We start from the raw sequence: 25,085 nt of genomic DNA on the forward strand, positions 1-25,085 counted from the left end.
TTTTTTTCCCCTAAATACATTGATGAAAACTGGCTTATGGAATATTTCCTGATTTTCCTAGGTGTTAAGCATTATACAGAAAATCGCATGCTAAGGTTGTGGTTGGAATTTGAGCTTCTGAGTACTGATTTGTGGCATACATGTACACTACTAGAAAGGAAAATATGTGCAAAGAAAAACCCACTTCACTCTAGCCCAGCACGGAAGGGCGGGTCTTAGTGATCTGTTCTCACTCTCAGTCCTCACACCCCTCTCAGCCCTTCTGCTGGAGCCCAGGGACTTTGCACTGGACCCGCTCACCATCCCTGGCTGACCATCTGCCCCGCACCACCTGTGTCCCACCACTGTGCATTCGGCCTGGCTTAGCCCTGCACCAGACACTCGTCCTGTGAGTGTCAGGGATCCCTCTGTACCATTTTCCATAGGGCACTAATGGCGGGCATTTGAAGATGAAGCTTTTCAGATGGTGCGATTTGGATGGACTCAGCCAAGCCTAGGGCTTCCCTGGTGGCTTAATGGTAAAGAATCTGCCTGCGATGCAGGAGCCTGCGTGGGTACGTGCTAGGTCGCTTTGGTCATGTCCACCGCTTTGTGACCCTACAGACTGTAGCCTGCCAGGCTCCTCTGCCTATGAGATTCTCCAGGCAAGAGTACTGGAGTAGCTTTCCATACCCTCCTCCAGGGGATCTTTGGGCCCCAGAGATGGAACCCATGTCTCCTGTGGCTCCTGCATTGCAGGCGGATTCTTTACCTCTGAGCCTCTGGGGAAGCCTATAGTGCAGGAGACCCGGGTTTAATCCCTGGATTGGGAAGATCCCCTGGAGAAGGGAATGGCTACTCACTCCAGTATTCTTGCTTGAAAAAGCCCACGGACAGAGGAGTCTGGCGGATTACTGTCCATGGGCTTGCAAAAGAGTCGGCCACAACTGAGCAACTAAACAATAGCAACAGCAAAGTCCTGGGAGCAGCAGTGGTCTTGTTGGGGCCAGGATGAGAAAAGCAGAAGAGACTCCATCTTGAAGACTGTCATCCATTTTAAAGATAGGATGTGAACTGGGCCTGAACCCTGCCCAAGAGTGAGGAAACTGTTGCTAGTGAAAGCCAGGTCTCCTGGAGACTTCCCTCCCTACAGATGGCGAACGGAGACAGTAGTTGAGGTCAGGCTGCCCCTGTTAGATAACCACGGAGACATCCCCCCTTGATGTATAACCACTGTTTCCCCTCTTTAACCTTAATTGTTTGTTCTCCTAGCACCTACTTGTCGTTAAACTGAATCATATACAACAAAGAGCCTGCTATCATGTCACGTAGCAGGGGGTATAAAACCGGGCCTCTCAGAAACACCAGAGTCCGTGTTGGGAACTGATTCCCCTTAGACCCGCTGGCGTAATAAACTGTACTCCACTGTCTTGGGGTATCCTCTGAGGTGTGTTTTGCGATTCTGGATTCCACAACAGTCTCTGTCAGCTGGACCACTCAGTGGTACCCTGTGAAGTCTGATGATGGAGACCCCTCAAGGAACGAGGACCTACTTGAAAGACAGTTCCTCAGCTGAGGCGCCAAGTTGACCGTCCAGTTGGTGGGGAATGAAGGAGAGATTGGCTTCATGCCTACGTGGCTCCCTAATGCCAAGTATAACACCTCAGGTCCCTTTGCATACGCTCCTCGCCCCTCCCCTTCCAGTCCTCTGAGAGGGCAGAGAACATCAAGGCTAGTATTGCCTGCATCCGTCTCTATTCCTCACAAGGCACAGGGTGCCCCGTCCCCTCGTGATCTTCCATTTTGATTCTCAAGATCTTACACTAGAAGTTTAAGTGAAGTTATTTTTTCCTCTGTGACTCCCATTTCAAGCACCCTAATTCTTAAAGCAATGTTGCTCAGTGGTTTGTAAAGTGAGGTGAAGTTGATTCATTTAGGTGTGAGAGTAAATATTAAAACTTCAATATATTGTTTCAAAATAAATTTTAATATATACTGTATTAGCTCTGAAAGTATATGGGATCAGTCATACTACATGTGCATATTTTATAAATAAAAACATAAATATTTGTTCAACTAATAGGAGTGTGCAATAAAAGAAAATTCATAAACTATTTTAGGTGATTCCTAAGGGTCAATATATATATATATATATATATAGTGAGGAAAAGAAATGAAAAATAAAAGATAAATATTTCAAGATACTGTCTGTTTTCGTGTGTTTTCACACATATGACTGATGAAGACTAAACATTCTCCTATAGCAGAGGTAAAATATATAACTCCTCACACAGTCTGGGTAGATTCTAATCTACCTTAAAAATTGCACTTTGTCCAATAATACCCATGAGTCTGCAACCTGTAAGCAGAGAGCAGTTCAGGAGTAAAGCAGGAATTGTTGCAAAATACCTGATAGGCAAGGGTTTTCTTTGTTTTCTCCTAGCCCCATTGTCTTAGATTCTGCAGCTCTGTGAAGGACCTCACTTTAACATGAAGCCAATCTCAGGATTTATAAGTGTGTACAAACCTATGTACAGCATCCATAGGAGAGGAAGATTAAATTGTTAATCCCACTAGGGGACTGTAAGTAGAGAAATATGGGAGACCCCTGTAAGTTAATGATTACTCAAGAAAGCAGGTTTGCTTAACCACAAAATCAAGCAGACTTGCATAGCAACAAGACCATGCAACAGAAGCACAAGACAAGACCCAAACAACAAAACAATGGTGGCATGAGACCCACACCCTGCCCAATGAGCTCAGTGAGTTAGTAACCCCCGTTAGGAACCCCCAAAGCATGTTCTTTGGCTCCGAAGACGTGTTCTTTGCACCACGTCCCCAAAACAATAAAACAATAGTAGAAAATAAGGCCTACCACCTGCCCAATGGTGTCATCTGCACTTGATGATACCTCTTGAGTGAAGTGAAGTCGCTCAGTCGTGTCTGACTCTTTGCAACCCCATGGACTGTAGCCTTTCAGGCTCCCCTGTCCTTGGGATTTTCCAGGCAATAGTACTGAAGTGAATTGCCATTTCCTTCTCCAATGATACCACTTAATGACCCTCAAAACAGGCTCTGTGCACACAAAAAATTATTATGGGAAAGTAACTTCCATATGAAAGACCCTCATTGAACTGAGACCTGAAAATATTTTTTCCAAAGTGCTATGACGGTCCTGGACTGATCAAATAGGGAGGGACAAATAAACCTCCCTGACCTACCTGGGGGAGGAATTGATGAGGTAAACATGGCATCTACACAAGAAAGACAAAGAAGGTCTTCTCCCCCTCCCCACTTTTCCTTTGATTACAAAACTGTAGCCCAGTAAGTTCTCCAGGTGTGGCATTTCTTGTCACAAGCTTCCTATTCTAATAAATCACTTCTTATCTGCCACTTTGCTCTCGATGACTTCTCTGCAATGAGACATAAAGGACTATGTCACGGGAGCTCTTCAGAGCCCCCTTGAAATGACACCAATCAGTTTCACTTACAGGAGACATGCTTCTGACCTATGGACACTCATGCCTGGCTCTGCTGGTCCACGACACCCCAGCAGTTGCAGAGCAAGGATCCATGTGAACTCTGATCTTGGCCATGGGTGTGAGCTGCTCACGGGCTGTCTCCTTCCCTCAGCCTCTGTGCTCGCTGAGATCACATTAAGACCTGGAAGCCTCTCATGGGGGAGAGAGGAATACAATTTTCTTATTGTACAATCCATTTCATTCCCAGCTGCGGGATTAAATTTATTCCTTTCTGAAGTGTTGTCTGTGTGTATAAATCATTTAAGCTTATATGTTTTCGTTGCTGTGGCAACAGGGTGGCTAATTGAATTCCAAAGTGTCTTTCTCGATTTCATACTCATGATAAAGAGCCAGAGCACTCATTGGTGGGAGTCAGAACAGAGGCAGAGAGGTGGTGGGAGCAAAATGAAAATGACGCAGCCACCAACTGTCTCCTGAGTCCCAGAACAATGCCGCTCTTATGTGCCAAGCAAAGGCGCAGGAGACCTCCTCTGAAGGGAATGGTTAATGAATGGTTGCCAGGGCTTCTCTGCAGAAGCCTCTGCATCTTCTGACCCTGAAGATCTGAAGTCTCCCTTTTTTCATCCTGTCTGACCTGCTGGCTCTGCCAAGGGCAAGGATTGAATCTTTTCATACTACTAGCAGTTAGTAAACACTTTTCCCATAGAAGTTTCTTGATTGATGGTTGGATGGATAGATGAATAGATGGATGGATGCATGGGCGATGGATGGGTGGATGGGAGGGTGAGAGGGTAGCTGGATGGATGGATGGATAATTGGATAGATAATTGGATGGATGGATGGATGGGTGGATGGATGGATGGATGGATGGATGGATGGATGGATGGATGGATGGATGGATGAATGGATGATAAATGGTTGAATGGGTAGAGGGATGGATTGGAAAAGAATTACCAGAGGCAATTTGAAATGAAACTGGCATTGTTTAAGGGATGATCTGGACTTCCCTGGTAGCTCAGACAGTGAAGAATCTGCCTGAAATGCTGGAGATGCAGGTTCAAATCCTGGATTGGGAAGATCCCTTGGAGGAGGAAATGGCAACCCACTCCAGTATTCTTGCCTGGGAAATTCCATGGACAGATGATCCCGGTGGGCTACAGTCCATGGGATCTTAAAGAGTCAAACAAGATGAGTGACTAACACTATGAAGTCTTCCCTGGGGGCTCAGTTGGTAAAGTGTCTGCCTGCAATGCTGGAGACCCGGGTTCAGTTCCTCGGTGAGGAAGCAACCCACTCCAGGATTCTTGCCTGGAGAATCCCATGGACAGAGGAGTCTGGAGGGCTACAGTCCATGGGGTCGCAATGAGTCAAACAGGATTGAGTGACTAACACTTTCACTTTCATCCCATGCGATGTAACAGATGTACTGTGTGGGCATACATCTGTTACAAACTTGAAACAACCTTTATAAAAGCAAGTGTGATGTGTTCCTTTTATAGATGAGGAAACTTCAGACTTAAGTTTAAGAAACTTGTCTAGAGATCCTTTCATTAAGTGACAGATGCAAAATGTACCCAGATCTCTAAAACTCCAAAGTCCTTACATATTTTACACTTTCAAGTATATTCTACTAGCTCCCCAGTCGGAAAAAATGAGTCAGAGCCTTCTTACCTCTCCCCCTCAAAAGAAGCCCCACTGTTTCTTCTCCTTTTATCTCCCTTTCTCTCACGTTCTTTCACTTTTTCCCCTTCCTTCCTTTCTTTTTCTTTTCTTCCTCCATTCTTCCCTCCATCTTTCTTTGCCTTGATTCTATACTTTCTTGAACAACTTTTTTCTTGTCAATATAACATATAAGTGTAAAATTTTAAACAATATAGAAAAGATTAAAGGATGAAAAAGTTCACCAAATATGTCACCACCTAGAAAGAATACTCCAAATAGATGAACATTATTGCAAGCCTTTGCCTATACATGTTCAATAAGGAAATAACACTTTCGATGTACTCTAGTATGCTTTCTGCACTGTGCTATGCTGAGTCACTCAGTCGTGTCTGACTCTTTGCGGCTCCATGGACTGGGGCCCACCAGGCTCCTCTGTCGGTGGGGACTCTCCAGGCAAGAATATTGGAGTGGGTTGCCATGCCCTCCTCTAGGGGATCTTCCCCACCCAGGGACTGAACCCAGGTCTCCCGCATTGCAGGTGAATTCTTTACTGTTTCAATCACCAGGGAAGCCCGCAAATTCTGGAGTGGGTAGCCTATCCCTTCTCCAGGGGAACTTCCCTACCCAGGAATTGAGCTGGGGTCTCCTGCATTGCAGGCAGATTGTTTACCAGCTGAGCTACCCGGGAAACCCAGTATACTTTCTCTCTTAGATAAAATTATAGAACTGAGTAATCAACTTCCCTCATTAGTGGTTACTCATCAAAGAAACAGTAATTACTAAAACTTAATCTATGGATGATATACAGACATAAAAAACATTAAAATAGTGGAGTCACTTTTAAATTACTTGTTTCACTTTTTATCATATTGATTAATACCTCACTAGGAGAAATGGAAGAATACTCACATTGGTTTCCACCAGCTTTTGTTAATTTACATTATGTTTTATAATTTATATTATGTTTTATACTACCTTGTGTTTTGTTAGTTTAAATTATACTTTATAATGTTAGTTACACTATGTTTTATATTGTTAATTATATTATATAATTATATATGTATATACACACATTTGCAATGTACTGCAATATTTGCAATATATAAATATATTGCATTTTTGCTAGGTCTTTCTCAATCTGGGCTACTATGTTCAGACCTTCTATTTATTCTGATCTAGAGTGGGTGAATTCTCTTTGACACTCCTCCCACTTGATCTGAAACTTTTATCCACCATCAGGAGTTTGAAAGTCGTGTGTCATCAGTTTTTCTGTAGTTGGAGAAAATCAGGGAGGAAAGAACGACTGCCCAGCAGGAACGGAGGTTGTGAAGGACTCAGTGGGGTGCAAATGTACTTTGACAGAATATCTGACCGATACCTCAGACATGGCTGGACACCCTGGCGATGTTGGATCTCTCCCCAGACAGAGTGGAGCGCTGAGCCTTGGGGAGCTCTGATCAACTTTCCTGCCTCTGATGATAATGTTTACAAGCAAGCGGGGCTTCTACACCCAAGGGTTTGCCCTTGACTTCCCTATACTCACTCAGCTGATATTATCTATAAATATCAGCATTTTTTTTTTTCAACTCACATTCTTTCTCTAGCATCGCTTCCTGGGGTTGAGGGAGGGAGGGGAACCACACCAAGCCCACCAGAGTGTTTATTGCTATAGCCACCACTCTTTGAAGTTTATGGCATGAGGTTATACCCCAATCCCTACTTGCTTCCTATCTAGTAAATTGTTTTCGGATTCTTTCTCTGATCCTTTTTAATGATTGGGAGGGAGAGGTTCTGTCTCTGTGCTTAACTCCACCATCTTGACATTGTCTCTCCTCTTAGTTTATGACTCCTTTAAGTAGCATGATCGCCCTGAGTTTAGAAGGTCAGCAGACATTGGCATGAAGTGCAGCTCCAGCTTTAAGACAGTAGTTCTCAACCAGAGTCAATTTTGCCCCCACGGGGGACATTTGACAATGTCTGTGAATTTTGATTCTCATGACTGGGGGTTTCTACTGGCCTCTATCTAGGTCAAAGATGCTACTGAACAAACTTTAGTGGCATAATCTGGCTCCAGCTCACATACTCCTGGGAAAGCCACCCACAACAAAGAATTATCTGGCCCAAACTGCCAACAGCACAGAGGTTGAGAAACCCTTAGTAGCTGAGTACATTGGAACAATTTTCTTAACCTCCTTGAACTTGATTAACTTGTTTTTAAAATGAACATAATAACACCTGTCCAAGACTGTCATCATGTGGCATATTTTAATGATCATGATAATAATACAATAGTACTTTTCATTATTATCATCAGCATTATTAGTAGTAGTAAAATTGCCATTTTTGAACAGCTGTATAAATGCAAGCCATTGCTTCACCTGTTCTGACCTTTAATTATTGTAGACAGAGCTGAATTCACTTTGGGGGTGGCATTGTCTTCCACTAATGCCTACTATTTCAACTTTTTTTTTGTTTGGTTGTTGTTTTAACTTGTACTATTTATCTTTTTTTTCTTTTTAAAGACTCCTCGGTTCTTTATGGGAAAACAGCTTCCTCTTGCTTTTTCTTTTTTAATTTGCAAGTATTTTGTTTTGCTTGCTTCTTTTTATATAAATCCCTCATATTACACACTCCCTCCGTATTCACTTAGCTATATCTATAGAGCAACCTAGACAGCATACTAAAAAGCAGAGACATTACTGACAAAGGTCCATATAGTCAAAGGTATGGTTTTTCCAGTAGTCATGTACCGATGTGACAGTTGGACCATAAAGAAAGTTGAGCACCAAACCTTTCGAACTGTGGTGTTGGAAGACTCTTGAGAGTCCCTTGGACTACAAGGAGATCAAACCAGTCAATCCTAATGGAAATCAGTCCTGAATATTCATTAGAAGGACTGATGCTGAAGCTGAAGCTCCAATACTTTGGCCACCTGATGCAAAAAGCTGATTCATTGGAAAAGACACTGATGTTGGGAAAGACTGAAGGCAGGAGGAGAAAGGGATGACAGAGAATGAGATGGTTAGATGGTATCACTAACTTGATGGACATGAGTTTGAGCAAGCTCTGGGAGCTGGTGATGGACAGGGAAGCCTGGCATGCTACAGTCCATGCAGTCACAAACAGTCAGACATGACTGAGTGACTGAAATGAACTGATACAGCAGTAGATGGCCAATGGAGGTTAGAGATAAAGTTATTTTTAGATATCACCTAATTCTTGTTTTTTTCAGATAGGAGAACTGAATCTCAGCTCACAGAGACTCCAGGATCTGGTTAAAAGTGTCAGACAAGGACAGCTTTTAACTCCATGGCCAGGGAATTGACTTAAGCACTGCATAAGAGGAACCCTAGTAATAATTCTGATGCTGTGAAATGAAAGTCAGAATGTTTTGGTGGCGCCAGTAGTAAAGAACTCACCTGTCAATGCAAGTAGACCTAAAAGACATGGGTTCAACCCATGAATCGAGTTGGGAAGATGCTCTGGAGGAGGGCATGGCAACCCGCTCCAGTATTCTTGCCTGAAGAATCCCATGGACAGAGGAGCCTGGTAGGGTCACAAAGAGTCAGACGTGACTGAAGCAACTTAGCATGCACGCACACATATTGGTAGAAAGTAGCCATGGTTTGTATATGCTCAATCTTCATTTTCTGTTGTACATTTAGGTTAATAATACAGAATACCATCTTGCCATGCTCCTAAGACCAGTAAAGTATTAATAGATGGTATAAGATACCTGCCCAGGAATAAGATGATCTACCCTGAGGCAGTCACATTTTCCAGATTTTTATTTCTTCTTCTCAAGGTCTTGAAGCAATATAGCCTTGGCTCAGGGCTTAGAAAGATCTTCTACTCCTAGCCCATAAAGATTACACATGGAATGGGAATGGTGGTTGTGGCCTAGGACTCCTTGGTTCTGCCAATTCATCTAATCAGCTCAGAATGCCAGCCTAGAGGAGCTTTTGGAGAAAACTGCAATGTATACTCAATCATGTGCAGGTGTATGTGTGTCTACAAGTCCTTGTGAGTGTATAAAAGTAGCAGAACATTGTAGAATTAGCATGACCTTCAGAGTCAGATAAACCTATGTTCAAACTCTCCTCTGTCATTTACCAGATGGGTGACATTATACAAGGCAATTAACCTCTCTGAGATTCAGTTTTCTCATTTGAAAAGTGGGAGAATAATAAGGTCCATCCAAGCAATCAACAGATGAACCTTAAATGATAGATTCTGCCTTTCCCTTGTCCCTCTCTATCACTCAGCTTTTGACAGTAAGACCAGTTTTTACTTTTGTAAAATATATTCTAGTTTTTAAGCCCTGGGAGACGTTGTGATTCCTGGATCCATTATTGACCCTAGTGACCTTCTCGTTGTGTGACAGTCAGACACAAATAGCCATGACCAGGCTGGGGAAGCTGAGGAGAGAGGGACTGAATTTGGGCAATGGTTGGAAAAATGTCTTAACTCCTGGGATTTTCTTTTATTTTTTGATTTAACAAACCTCAAGAGGGTTTGGCCTTGGGAGGCACAAATCAATAATGTAATTCAATACTGTCAGGGGTTTTCCTGTCCACCTCAATAGAATAGAGAGAAAACCTCCCAAAGTGCATCTAACAGTGGTCAGGAAGGCATTTAGTTCTTAGAGGAGGGGGAGATGGAGACCACTCTCAAGAAGATGAGGAACTTGATGGTGATGATGGTGATGGTTTTGATAGTGATGGTGGGAATGGCAATGATAATAAAAATGATGGTGGTGATGATGGCGGTGGTGGTGATGGTAAGGGTAATAATGATAACGATGACGGTGATGTTGATGGTGATGATAGCAATGGTGGGGATGAAAATGGTAAGAATAATAATGATGATGATGATGACAGTTACAGTAGTGAGACAATGGTATTAATGATAGTGATGATGATGGTGACCATGATGGTGATGGTGCTGATGACAATGATAACAGTGATAATGATGGTGATGGTGACGATAGTGATGGTGCGGATAACAACGTTGATGATGGTGACAGTTATAGTGGTGAGACCATGATATTAGTTATAGTGATGATGATGGTGGCAATGATGGTGATGGTGGTGATGACAATGGTAATAATGATGATAATGGTGATATGATGACTATGATAATGATTCTACCATTTATTTAAGGCTTATTAAGTGCAAGACCAAGCACCAAACACTTCATTCATGTCCTATGACTCCATACTATAAGAATAGAGATTAGTATGACTGTGAGTCTTTTAGATATGAGAAAACTAAGATCCAAAAATGTTAAATGACTTGACCAAGGTGCCCAGTTGATTAATGGATGAAAAAGGTTTTGGGATAATGAGAGATATTTTTCCTTCCTCACTGTTTGGGGAACAAACCTCACAGGTAGTATCAAACTGAAACAAAATTTACTGAGCAATTAGTCGGATAGACATTTGAATTTTGCCCTTGCTTAATATTGGATCATGTCATTTGACAAGGAAATTAATCTTTCTGAGACTTAGCCTCTCCAAACCTCAGTTTCCTTAACTAGAAATATGAAAATAAAAATGCATAACACACAGGGGATAGTTATGATGGCTCAGTGAAGCTTTATCAAGATGCATATCTGGTGGTACGTATTAATGAAAGTTACTTCCTTCTTAGGGAGCAAGGTAAGAGGCCAGAGCTTGGAGATCTCAGGGTTGAAGCCCATATCAGCTCTTTTGCAGCTCAACTATAGGAGTTGGGCAGCCTGATTGAGACTAAAATTGAGGGAAATTCCATCTGTGAGCATAACACTGGCGGGGGTGGGGGATGAGAGGTGGGCAGACAGGGAGGGAAATATGATGATAAGGACCTCCCTGGAGGTCCAGTAGTTAAGACTCTGTGCTTCCACTGCAGAAGGTATGCGTGTGATCCCTGGGCAGGGAACTAAGATCTCACCTGCCACAAGGTCAAAAAGTGAAACTGTTAGTTGCTCAGTCCTTCGTGTCCAACTCCGTGAGACCCCATGGACTGTAGCCCGCTAGGCTCCTCTGTCCATGGCATTCTCCAGGCAAGAATACTGGAGTGGGTAGCCATTCCCTTCTAAACAGGATCTTCCTGACCCAGGGATCGAACACGCATCTCCTGCAGGGCAGGCAGATTCTTTACCATCTGAGCAGCTAGGGAAGCCCAAAAGTAAAGAAAAAATAAATAAATAAATAGGGCCAAGATGTTAAAAGCATACTGTCAAGAAACATGATAGAAACTGGTCTCATTTCTCTGGAAAAATTCTATAAAGTTCTTATGAAAGAAAATAATCTTTTTTTTTTTTTTAAATAATTGGTCTCAAGGAAATTTGCTGGTCCATTCTTTATGGATGGAAAATTCTACATTTATAGAAGGAGAATAAGCGCTATCATAACTCTGTGGGTCTTTCAGCCAACATTTGACCTTTTCTAATTTAGTATGGGACTCTTCTTGGATATCTCAGAATGCTTTCTCAGCCCTACTCTTGATTACACTTGAATGATGGGAACTTAACCATGGGAAGAACATCAACTCAAAATGAGTGAGTACAACTCTCTTCTCTTTGCATGAACTTAAGCCCCATCCAAAGGCTGGAGATTAGTGGTCATTTTGTTCTACTTGTGAACTAGAAAAGAGGGATAAGGAAAAGACATACTAGCCATAATCCAGGCAAGATCTGTATTATCCTACCCCATCAGATCTCTTTCAAGTGGTCAAACACCACTTTGACTCTGAGTTGCTCTTTGTCATTTATTTCCACCGGTTTTGAATCACAAGAGATATCTGTGGTAGACATCTGTCATGACCATATCTCTGACATATACACAGGTATCACTCACCAGGCACAAGAGGTAATAGTAACTTTCTCTCACATTGGGGTGTCAGGCTCCTAGCCTCACTCTGACAGACAGAAGCAAGGGCTCAGAGCACAGCTCATCCCCTAAAAGGACAGAGTCCCTGATGAGTGTATCATCAATAAATACCGGAGCAGATACCATGAAATTCCAATCAGAAGAATTTATAATGTGAAGTCAGATATTATATACTGAGAAATAAATAAACAGAAATTGTCAGTCAAACTCCTGGCAGCTGGGGCCGGCATCAGAGGCAGTAAATGAACTAACTCCATAAATCATATTTATGATCAGCCTCATGGTGTATAACTCTGCCGGTGGGGCTTTCCATTACGTAGCAGAAGCCAGTGGCTTGTTGTGTCTCATGGAAACAAAAATGAACAGAGGCAGTTCGTCCCTGGAGCAGTGACCCAAGGGTGTCAGACTATGATTGAAACATCACCCTACTCTCTCTAAGTCAATGTCTGTGTAAGGGTTTGGGAGACAATTCTGGCTTCCCACCTGGAGTAATATCTAGGAGAAGGTCAAGGCATTCACAGAATTCTGGCTAGGTAGATCTCAAAGCCCTTAACCTTTCCATATACAACACAAGGACAAAAATGAGTGAGAAGCTGGCTCTCTTTCAAGAGAAGCTGGAGGAGTCTCTTTATCAAAAACCTTTCTCTTAGTCATCATCCAAGTCATAACTGAAATCCTGTCCTCTGTTGCACTATCTCTGAACCTCTTATAGCCTTGAGTTTGGCAGCACAGATGATCTTCTGTTCAATGAGAGATCCAGAGTGTGGGGCAAAGAGGAGCATAGTCTAGGGAGAGAGGATTTTAATTTACTTCACATCTTCAGGCTTTGGTGTATTATAGTACCTCTAATATAAGACTCTTTGAGACCCCATGGACTGTAGCGCACTAGACTCCTCTATCCATGGAAATTTCTAGGCAAGAATACTGGAGTGGGTTGCCATTTCCTTCTCCAGGGAATCTTCCTAACCTGGGGATCAAACCCGGGCCTCCCGCGTTGCAGGCAGACACTTTACCACCTGAGCCACCAGGGAATCCCAATATATAAGACTTGCAGAAGGGAATAGCAACCCACTCCAGTATTCTTGCCTGAGAAATCCCAAGAACAGAGGAGCCTGGTGGACTACAGTCCACAGGGTTGCAACGAGTCAGACATGACTTAGCGACTAAACAACAATATTAAGATTGCTCTCAAATTTATTACATCAATAAATGAATGAAAAACCATCCTGAAAGAGATATCCTCTCTCTTTCCACATTGTTTCTGTTTGTTTGTCTGCTTTTTGGCTTACAACCCTCCATTGTAGTCTTGGACAGATGCTTCAATCCCTGTGATGGAAAGGGCAGGAAGGTGATTAAGACCATGCATATGAAACCCAACTACTAGTTTCAAACTTTCAAATCTTACTTCTGCTTCAAGTGACTGAGCAGCCTTGGAAAAGTTACCTAAACCTCTGAAGCTTGATTAGCACATTTATACAATGGAAATATGAATATTTGTTGTTTTTCAGTCGCTCAGACATGTCCAGCTCTTTGTGACCCCATGGACTGCAGCATGCCAGGCTTCTGCAGCATGCCAGGCTTCCCTGTCCTTCACTATCTCCCAGAGCTTGCTCAAACTTATGTCCATTGAGTCAGTGATGCCAAGTAACCACCTCATCCTCTGTCCTCCTCTTCTCCTCCTGCCTTCAATCTTTCCCAGCATCAGGGTCTTTCTAATGAAAATATAAATATATGACACCATTGAAAGAATTAACTCATTCAGAGTGTTTGCAAACAGCTTTCTGGGCAAATAGTGACCTGGGGCTTAAATATGAATGCCCGAGACCATGTCTGACAATTTCTCTCTTCCATGACCTTTCTCCTTTAGAGTTGAGAATTTGCCTGCTAAAGTGACTTGAACTACTACTTGGGAATGTCTTCAAAACTCTGAGGATAGGGTGTCCTTGGTGGTGCAGTGGTTAAGAATCCTTCTGCAAATGCATGGGACATGAGTTTGATCCCTGGTCTGGGGGGATCCTAGAAGCAGTGGGGAGACTAAGCCCATGCCACAACTACTAATACTGTGTTCTAGACCCCATGCTTGGCATTAAAAGAAACCACTGCCATGTGAAGCCCAAGCACCTGTACTAGAGAAAGCCCTTGTGCAGCAACAAAGGCCCAGCATGGCCAAAAATAATAATAATAAATAAATGCATACATAAATAAATATTATTTTAAAAGTCTGAGGATAAAGGACTAACTAAGATACTCATAGAGACTGGCTGATTTCCTATAAGTACTGTGCTTCCCTCTAAGACCTGGGTCCCTGCCCATGATCTGTAGTCAGGAGATGGCCTTATTCATGGACTCTCCCATGCTGTACCATTCAGATTTCCCTAATAAAACCCAGACTGCCAGAGAACCTTCCACAGAAGCTTCCCTTCCCTACTTAACTGATTTAAAGTCATTCCCTGGTCTTTGCAGCTCATCAGCAAGTGGCAAGCAGAGCAGTAATTAGACCCTCTGCTGAGCCCTACACTGGCGATTTGAATAATTGAGAACACTGCAAACCTTGGTAATGGGCGGAAAAGAGAGGCTAAAATAGAACATTTCCCTAGTTAATAGCTAAGTAACCTTGAGCATCCCAACAGGATCAAGGAATGGGGCATGGCTAAAGGGCAAGGTGCCTCTCAATGCCCTGAAAGAGGTCTAGATTCTGAGAAGCTCAAATAGAAGACAGTTCCCTCCTATATACGTCCACAATGCATGCCAAAACATTATCACCTCCCCTAGGACATCAGGCCTATTAAATCTGTATCTCTACCTAGTGTCGAATGCCTACCTTTCTGGCATGTCTACGATCAATGCGATGATAGGCAGCCTCCAGGTTCAGTTTCAAGGGTGGCCAGCTGCTATTTCTGAAGTTTCCCTGTTAAACAATTGTTTCTTTGCCCCACTGGGGTAATGATTTTTTCAGAAGCATGTTATCTTTATAAGACAATAGTATTAGCCATGCCCTCAGGCATTGGAAGATGCTATCAATAGGGAGATTGACCCAGTTTTTGCTTACCTGAGAATCCTGGCTGCAGGCAAGTAGGTGAATGAGATTATTAATCAAGGACCTTCCAGACCTGGAAGTCTGTAACCTTATTCAGCCCTTAAATTGTAATTCCAAAATAAAAGTAAAATAATTTGTTAAGAGAATGTGAGGATGTTCTGAAGCGCAGGTGCAAGATTCCAGGGCCTCCACAGTCTTCCTGTGGAGTAGGAAGGAGTCCCTGGCAGAAGGATGATGTTGGATTCAAGCATGCGGGATAGAACCTGCCTTCTCTCACTGCACTTCCACCACTTGCTATCACTAGGCTAGATAAAAAAGGGGCCAAGCCACCAGGCCTGGGCTTCTGAGGGCATTTAAAACTCCTGCTTTGAGAAGCATTACTTTTGCCTTCAGGCAGCCCAGGGAGACACGGATACAAAGGCAGCCAGCCACATGCTGGGGAGGAGAGAGATTTACTCATAGCTTCCATATTGTTGTGTGGTTCCAAATTCTGGATCCTGAGAATTTTCACATGTGAGGTTCATGAGGCACAGTGGTAGCTCTTTGAATTCAACACCAATGGTCTGGGCCTTGGAGAACGAGAAATCCAGTTCAACATAACAAACATCTATTACGTATATGCTAATACGTATCAGGCTTCCCTGGTGGCTCAGATGGTAAAGGATCTGCCTGCAAGGCAAGAGACCCAGGTTCAATCCCTGGGTCAGGAAGATCCTCTGGAGAAGGGAATGGCTACCCACTCCAATATTCTTACCTGGAGAATTCCATGGACAGAGGAAGCTGGCAAGCTCTAGTCCATGGGGTCACAAAGAGTCAGGCATGACTGAGTGAATATACCTCTCCTCCTCAGTTCAGTTCAGTTTAGTCACTTAGTCATGTCCGACTCTTTGTGACCCCATGAATCGCAGCATGCCAGGCCTCCCTGTCTATCACCAACTCTCGGAGTTTACTCAAACTCATGCCATCGAGTCGGTGATTCCACCCAGCCATCTCATCCTCTGTCGTCCCCTTCTCCTCCTACCCCCAATCCCTCCAAGCATCAGGGTCTTTTCCAATGAGTCAACTCTTCGCATGAGGTGGCCAAAGTATTGGAGTCTCAGCTTCAGCATCAGTCCTTCCAATGAACACCCAGGACTGATCTCCTTTAGGATGGACTGGTTGGATCTTGCAGTCCAAGGGACTCTCAAGAGTCTTCTCCAACACCACAGTTCAAAAGCATCAATTTTTCAGTGCTCAGCTTTCTTCACTACTCCTCCTACTACAATATATATAGGAAATTTACTACTAAATATATATAGGAAAGATGGTCATTATGACGTCATTGTAGTTTTCATTTGCATTTTCCTATGTATGTATAACTCCTGTTATATATATAACACTCCTACCACTATATACTCATCACTGTTCAATAGCCCTTGCCCATAAGGACTTAGTATGAGCTCTGCTTACTCATCAAAAGGAGTTGATGAACTGGGGACTTTGTCCCTTGCCTACAAAAGGCCTAATTATGAACTTGCAATTTTTTCAACTCTAATAATGGTATTCTGTTTTATTTTTTAAGCTTTTGGTCACACCACATGGCATACAGGATCTTAGTTCCCCAACTAGGAAGCAAACCCATGCCCTCTGCAGTGCAAGCTCAGAGTCTTAACCACTGGACCACTAGGAAAGTTCCATGAACTTTTAATTTTATGTCACCATGTGGCAAGAGCCAGGTAAAAAATATAATTTACTGCAAGAGACAATTGAAGAAGAAAAGTCTTTCATCCTTTAGGTATGCTAACTTTCTTCTTCAGGATAAAACTTTCAAAAAGAATATTTGGGTTTCTTCCCACTCAGAGCTATACAACTTATACATTTTTAAAAGTAGTATGAATATATATTCTAGGGGTAGCAATGTGTTTGATACACAGAGATGAGGAAGATACTTTTGTGGCTGTCTGAGCCCCAAAGGTAGTGTTGTAACTTGATCTAAGCAGCAGGCTTGGAGATAGGAGAGCAGTTAACCAAGTGGGTTTCCCTGGTGACTCAGAGGAAAAGAATTCACCTGCCAATGCAGGAAACACTGGTTCCATCCCTGGGTCAGGAAAGTCCCCTGGAGTAGGAAATGGCAACCCTCCTCAGTATTCTTGCTTAAAGAATCCCATGGACAGAGAAGCCCGGCAGGCTACAGTCCATGGGGTCACAAAGACCTGGATGTGACTGAGCAACTGAGCGTGCACGCACACACACACACACACACACGCACATATGCACGCATGCGTGCACACACCAGTCTAGTAAGTGCAAGACCTGGAACTCTTGATTTTCCTGAATGAAACTCCTCTTTTAATACTGTATGGTACTTCAGGGTAACAGCCAAACCCTCATCCCAGTGGTTCTCAACCAGGGCAATTTTGCTCCCCCTACTTCCCCACAGGATATTTGACTATGTTTGGGGACACTTCTGGTGGACACACCTCGGAGAGGGACAGACAGCAGAACTACTGCTCTAATGAAAGTGCTGGTAAACAACAGACAATGCATATGACAACCCCCACAACCAAGAAATCTCTGGTCCAAAATGTCAGTAGTGATGGAAGTGGGGGGATTCTGCCTTCTGCACCTCTGGTGAACTCTCATGAATGACATCACCACCTCCCTGTCTCTCCCCCATAATCCAGCAATGCTTTTGAAATAAATAAGTGGAAATAAGTGTTCCTCATTAAAGGAAACACATAATATATGCTGTAAAGAAAAGTGTAGAGAAAGGAAGGGAAGTTGAAAAGCAAATGGAGGGGTGGGGGAGAGGGGGAAACGTAGAAATAGGAGGAAGGAGTTTTACTGTAATTATGCCAAAGAATCCTGAAATCTTTGGTGTAGAAAACAAAATCCAAGGAATATATTTTCTCCTGTTAGAAACTGAAATTATTGTAACTAGGAAGCTGATGTCCCTGGAATGACAGGACACCATGACATAGACCTGGAGATAGTCAATCCTTTTCTTGGGCCCTGACTCAAATTATAAATATGTATATGTTCTTCTTGAAACATCCATCTCAACCCAATATCCAGCTTAAGGATTACCTGAAGCATTATGCAAGTGACCTCACCTTCAGCAAATCAGGGTCCCAGCTCTCAAGATGGTCCTGAATCCCACAATCTTTGCACACAGTTGGACTTTCCCAAACTTCAATCTATCTTTAAATTCAGCACACTTCCCTACTACATAATAAATCCAAATAAAACAAAGGCATTGATTATGTTTTATACTTTATTTGAGAAGAGACCCTACATAAACTATGTCAGGAGAATACAGATCTACACACGATTTCATCAATCAGTAAATGGAATTGTTAACATAACACTGAAGATATGATACCATGAGGAAGACAGATGTATGACCAAGGAGTATTTACAACTCTCACATATGTTATATTTATACTGGAGATGGATATATACATATATACATGTACATGTGCATATACATACATATGTCCATACATACACACACATATATACATATATATGTATAAAATGCTTTTAAGCAAAATCCAAGAAAAGAGTTTGCCTTCTTGTAGTAATTAACCATTTGAAGGTGAAAAATGGTTGGTTTCATCAGCGTCATGGTGTTAAATCTCTGCCCCCACATTGAACTCCAACACGGATAGATTCCAACGAAGACACATTTGCCTTGGGATGGAAGCATGAGGGTGAAGAATGGGGTGATGGATTCGGGGCCGAGAGTGAAGGACATGCACAATGGGAGAAATGACCTTTGGTGATACCATTAAATCATCCTTTTGTATTAAACATAAATTATTAATACAATTTAAAAAAATAATTTTCTGTTTTCTTTTGAGGTTGGGGAGGAAGGAAGGGTGGGCTGGGGAAGAGAGAAATGGAGGGCACTTGCCTTTTCAATGCATCTTTTAATATTAACTGAGAACACATCTCCCTTACCCTGGAGCCATCTTACCAAATTAGAATGGATTTTTTTTTGTTTGTTTTTTTTTTTTTTTTTTTTACATAAAACACACCTTTACATAAGAATTTTATTCAGATCATGAGCCTCTTCTCCAAACACAAATAACAATCATTGCTTTAACCAAACTGACTCTCTAAGACTTGCCAGGATGCAAATAAACTTAGCATAGCTAAGGGATGTATTTGTTAGAAAGGAAAAGAATGGGAGAAATAGTACCTCAAGGAAGTGGCACTACTTATTAGGAAAACCCAGTTTTACTAAAACCTTAGGCACCCATTTTTAAGTCAACAATTTCAGTATCTGAATAATGGGAAGCAAAAATGACGCAATTTCCAGTGGTCTGGGGAGAAAAAGAGAAACAAGAATCATGGAGGAATATTTCTAAGTTATACAACAGACCTGAGGAACAATCAATTGAGATTAAAATAAATGATGTCAAATCCAGTTGAGCACACCTCAACTCGGCTGTTGCCAAGGTCTCCACCAATGAGTGGTGGCTTGGCAATACTGTATCCCTTGCTAAACTTTTCCCAAGCCACACCACACTGCTTCTTTTCCTATACTCTGTAAGATTAGCTTGGCCTCAGAGCAAGTGTGTACATGGATCATATATCCACATGCCATAGACATCATTGCTCAGCTGTTGCCATGTTCTAAGGAACGCTTCAGATGGCTAATATATTTACACAAACATTGGGAAACACACACAAACATATGGGATAAGACAAGATATAATCACTTTACATATATTTAGTACAGAAAGCTTAGGGAGGGGGTGGAAATCAGTTACATGAGCACCTAAACTTCATTTGCAAAATTCCTCTCTGAGAACGTAATTTCCAATGAGTGCACTGAAGTAGGTACCAGCTGATTTTCCAGATATTGAAAGTTTGCTGCCCAACATCAGCCTAAAGATAAAGGGACATGTAATGTCCATTAGGAAACAAATCAGTGTACATCATTTACACAGCAATAAATCCTTCATTTCTCTTGAAATAAGATATGTAAAGTAGCACTTAGTTTAATACAAGTTTTGTTCTGCTTTAGACCTAGCTGTAAAAAGCCATTCATGCAAAAAATTACCTCCAGTTTTCGCTGGATATTTAAAGGACACTTCTCCTGAAAACAAGTCCCTTTGACATAGGGAAGGGGGACAAATCCCACTCTGGACAGCCAGTGTTGCTGAGAGTGGAAAATACAAGACTTTGGTGTTTGTGAGCATATGCCTTAATAACTCAGTAGAAACACTGAGCTTGCCTCTAGGGAGGCAGAGGGCTAGATGTGCCCTTGGAAACTTTAGGAATTTTGCAGAAAAAGTAATGAGAATCTCTGTAAGATTGTATTCTCTGGCCCATTCTCTCCTGAGTCTTCCAGGGCATCATCTCCATTGCTTCTGTGTCTCTGTCTCAGATCATATGCCCCACTGACCAAAGGATCACTGGTTTCCTACCAGTCAATCTACAACTCCTTCCTCCCTGTTCTGAGAAAAAGGAATTGGTCTTATTACACTCTGTGGTAGCTGTTGGTCATTCATGTGCATATTCTTTCTAAACAGGATTGTTCCTTGATTTCAATTGTAAAATAAAGCTCCTCTATTCTAAAGGACTCCAACAAAGGATTTTTGACCCAGCTCTCTCACCCTCCTCACGTAAATAATCTAGAGAAACTCTTTCCATGACCTTTTTTACATGGCAAGCACTGGAATAGGATGCTCTCAGGAAGACAAAGAATGTAGGGAAAGGATGGGTTTTCCTCAGACCCATTCAAAGGTTCAAGATCAGCTCCATTGACTTGGCTCCTTTGAGATCTGGTTCTGGCCTAGTTCCACCACCTCATTTATCCTTAAAAAGGACCCCTTGCGGTCTTGCAACAATAAATATTATGGATTATGCTAAGCAACACTGAAGAGGGGAGAAGAAAGTGAAGGAGAGGGTATAATGAAGTATTCAAAGACTTGGACGGGATGATTCAGAAGCAATTGAAGCGGAATATATCTAATGTCTGTGAAATAGAAGACAGCATTTAAAGTGAAATTCTCAGTGACTCTCTTGTCTTCCCAGTGGAGTGTCCATCCTAACATGTGTGGAGAATGCTGAAAATCAGTTAAGAGAATGCAACGCTGCCTCTAAGATGGCAGCTATGTATGACTGTGCTATATGACAACTGTCCCACCACAAAGCAAGGTGACAAAATCTGCTTCTGCTATGCATCTTCGCAGGGCCAGCCTTCAGTCTAACCTGACAGAAGGCTCAAGGAGCCATTTGCATTTTTACTATGATTGTTTAAGGCAAGGTTAGCTGTTGAACAGCATTCAGGATTGAAAGGTGGCTGCTGGCATTCAAAGCCATGCTCCACAATGAATGTTCAAAATGCTTGACAACAGCATCACTGGGCCCTTTTCTGTCTCCAAAGCTCAACTCTTGTGACATATTGCCTCCACGTACACATGGAGTAAAACATAGACTTGCACTTTGTGGAGAAATGGGCAGAAATTTTTGTCTAAGTGATTACCAATGAGCAACGCTCTATCTGGGAGTTTACAAGTCATCGGCACCTTGCGAAGATTTTTTGCAGTGGGTCACCATGCCAAAATGTGTCCTCCACTGATGCCTAGATGTCTTTCTTTCTACTCCTTTGAGCCAAGAGATTTGGGCATGTTAGTCCAACACCTATTACTTGTTGGCACACTGAGAATGTGACAGAAAAAGGCTTGGAAATAAATAAAAGATGTGAGCACCTGATCTTAAGAATAAAGTCTTCCAGTTTGAAGTCCCAAAGGATGGAATTAAAAGAAAAATCCCACCCTTCTTTGACTGGCAGGTAAATCACAATAGCAGGCATTGGTTCAACTGAGGGAAGTTTTTGCTGTCCCTGGTGCTGAAAACAGACAATCCCAAATTATTGACAGATGGGAGAAGAGAGAAATTCTGCCTAAGCAACTGAAAACTCTCACAACAGAGGCTGATTTGGGGTGACAGTCCTCAAAATGTGTTTTAAAAGCCTTTTTTCTTATGCCATTCCAAATGAAAACAACCCTAGTTTTCCTGTGGGACAGAGTTAACACACTGTCATAATACCTCCTAATGTAGCTCAGTTCAAACCACTCCCCATTCCGGACCTATTGCTATATGTTCTCAGGTGAGTCAAAGATACTTAACTCTTAGAAAAGGAACCTATCAATTGGATGAAGTATTGGGGTCTGCAGAAACTGTCTACTGATGGATTCTTTTTCCTAATACCTTTAGACATAGGATATATATGACTTGCGAAGGACCAGATAAGAAGCATTTGGGTAAAAATGTCATAACACTGAAACATAGGCCTCTGAATTCCTGTCCACCCCAAATATTATTGTCACATTCTGAGAAACTGAGCAGAGCTTTTACTATGCTCAAGAGGAAGTCTAAACTCGCAAACAGCTACTTCATAATGTTCCCAGCTCCTCTGCCACCCAACACACACACACACACACACACACACACACACACACACACACACACTCAGAAAGTAAAACCTAGTTGAGAAGGAACATGACTATTCCCTTCACAGGACACAAATCTTTGCTAGAGAGAGCAAGACTGCTGCTTTCTCTCAAATTCAAACTGAGAATTTTCTTGTCCCAACTTGCCTTCTTTTCATTTTATTTTTGACAATACCCTTGAGCTCACCCAACATGGCCCACACACATAACCAAGAAGGGTCCTTGAATCTGTTGGGTAGCAAAAGATTAGCATGGGTTATTTGTGGTTGCCTCCAACTGCAATGGGCTTGGTGGAGCCTTTGCTGTAGACATGAATTATAATCAACTTTTTCCAGCCTTGTAAAGGAAACAGCCCAATGGCCTCAAGAAAGACTAAATTCTCAGAGAGAGGAAAGAAAAAAAACACATTAAAATAGGTTCTTGTTGTTCCTGTTAACATACTAAATCAAATTTTCCATACCCAGTGAGTTATTTCTCAAATGATAGCTCTGAAATCCTTAAGTAATCAAACCTTAACACTAGGAAGTTACACAGGGAAACGGCTTGTTCAAGGCAGGCTATGAAGAAGGTCAACTCCATGGGATTAACAGAATGAATTATGGAACCTCACTCTGAATCAGCTTGCCTTCTCCAATTTCACATCATAATTTAAAATCCTAGTCATAGCCCAATTTGGACTCTCATTTCAGAGTAAGCTGAAATGCTTTCTATCTGCTGCACAGCTGCAGGGAAAAAGTCATAGGGACAGAGGTTCAGAACAAAGGTGCTGCTATCCTAAGACAGGCAAAAATTGACCCTCAGGTAGGAAGAGACGTGGGAAGCTGAAATGGTCTGAACTTGAGCAAAAGATTCGTGAATTTCTCAGGATTTCAGGTCCTCAGTGTTATTGTGATTTCTCTCTGGAGTGAGAAATTCTTTAAAGAAAGGAAGAGGTATGCACAGCATTTAGTCAGTTGCATTGCACCTGATCATAGCTTGGAGATCTAAAGGAAATTACATTTGAAAGATTTAACATAGCAAGTAATCACCCTTACAAACAGTGGTTGGTGTTACAAATACCTGGGACCTTTTTCTTAAGGGACTGTAAATGACATCACTGTTGTAATCTTGGTAATCTGGCTTCAGGATGTATTGTCAGGGGTTTCATTTCCAATCAGATGTGTTTCTCAGTGGGAATCCCAATCACACCTATTTGGGAGTACTCAAGGCTGTTAGAAATGTGGTCTGGCATTTGATCTTCACTCCAGCGATTTTTTTTCCATCTTAAGGTTATTTCCCTATACACAAAATGCTGGCCCCAGAATGAACATGATACTGTTTCAGGATCATTATCGCTTTGGGTGCTATTCTTCAAGAGTGGCTTCACTACCCAATTTATCAAGGAAATGTAATAGAGTCCTACTTAAGAAAAAAAATTACACTGAAATCTACAGAACCTCACAAAAGCAATAACAGATAATACAGAGTTAAACACAGCAGGAGATGCCATTTTGCTACAAAACGTTCAGGACTCCAGACCTGAAAACAAGGTCTACCATCAAAACTTTTTCAGTGACAAAGCCAAATGAGTAAAGCATCCTTTTTCTGCTTGTGTTTTTGGAAAGGCATTCTCTAGCCTTCCAAGCTTGATGATGATTCCAAGAGGAAAATACCTATGACAAAACTCTAGAAACCAAGTCACAGAAGGGATTTAAGAATGATGCTCCTCCAAACACAGCACATCTCCAAAGGAACTCACAGCCTCAACACCCAGGAAGTCTCTTGGCAAAACTCACTGCCCAGAGAGTGGGCTGTTACTTGAGAAGTCCCGTGAAGCCCACAGGGTGCTTGGACAATTATGACCTCATCTGGTGCAGACAGAGGGCTGTTAGCAGCTTTCTTTTGTAGATGAAGAACCAGAGGCACAGAAGGGCTAATGATTTTTCCAAGATCACTCAGCAAAAATAGGAGCTTTGACGTCCTCTGCCTCCTCCCTAGTCCTATGGTTGCCTCCCTACCCCACACTACTTTCAGTCTGCTTAGTCATTTTATCATACACAGAATTTTAAATTGACTCCATGTTTTTCCTAAAGAAATGAACATAAAAGAACTTAGAAATCTTACTGAAAATATTAACAGGGATCAAGAAAAGAAACAATATTAAACTATCCCCAGAAGTACCAGGGGAAAAACTATATTAAGCAAATAGGAAGGTGTTTAAATGTGATGAATTTGCTTTTAATAGTTAACGTGGATAGTTGATCTTAGGTCACTGTTGATTCTCAGAGCCATTTGAGAGATAGAGTTGAAATATCTACTGATACAGCATGATTTGTGGAGTGGAGGATCTAGTCTCCCAGGTCCTGGGGTAATTTCTTCCACTTCATTGTTCCCTAAAAAGAGAACATGTTATCAGGTTCAATTCAGTTCTTAAAGTATAAGCCTTTCTGGTGCTATTACAGTAAAGATCTCATTTGATTGAAAAAGACTCTTTTATCCCCTTCAAGATTTGGATGCTGCTGCAAATCTGTGTTTCCATATTATAGCCTTTCCACTAAATAAATAAACATCTTGCTGACATGTGACGCTCTTATTCTGTAGGGATATAGTACACCCATGCTGACAGG

This window comes from Muntiacus reevesi, chromosome 15 (assembly GCF_963930625.1).
Source record: "Muntiacus reevesi chromosome 15, mMunRee1.1, whole genome shotgun sequence".
NCBI lineage: Eukaryota > Metazoa > Chordata > Mammalia > Artiodactyla > Cervidae > Muntiacus > Muntiacus reevesi.